The following is a 462-nucleotide window of genomic DNA, read 5'->3' as shown; positions in this document are numbered from 1 at the left end:
GAAAAATTAAATTTGAAAAATTAAATCAAAAAAAATTTTTTTTTTTTTTGTTTAAATTTATTCGCGCCATCCTTTGGAAGAATAGAGAGAGAGGGATAAAGAGAGTGAGAGAGGGGAAAAAAAGAAAGGGGGAGAGAATAGATAAGATGTATTATTTGATAAAAACTGTGATCGGAATGTAGCAATTACTAATGAAATATACCAGTAGATTTTTTTTTTTGTTAAATTCTTTCTGTGCTCTAAAAGGCAAAAAAAGAATGCGATCGATCTGATCAAAATACCGATATATACGTATCACATATACGTATTACATATACGTATCATATACGTATTATATGACTTAAATATACGTGTAATACGTGTTGCAAATGCATGTAAGAGTATCAAATATGTTACAAAATATGATGTTATATCATCCCAGAAATTATCAAAAAAATCAAACAAAATATTGAAAAAAAATAC

This window comes from Loa loa, assembly GCF_000183805.2.
Source record: "Loa loa unplaced genomic scaffold supercont3.235, whole genome shotgun sequence".
In the NCBI taxonomy this organism is placed as follows: Eukaryota; Metazoa; Nematoda; class Chromadorea; order Rhabditida; family Onchocercidae; genus Loa; species Loa loa.
The sequence above is the reverse complement of the archived record's forward strand: the minus strand, read 5'-3'. Positions refer to the sequence as shown.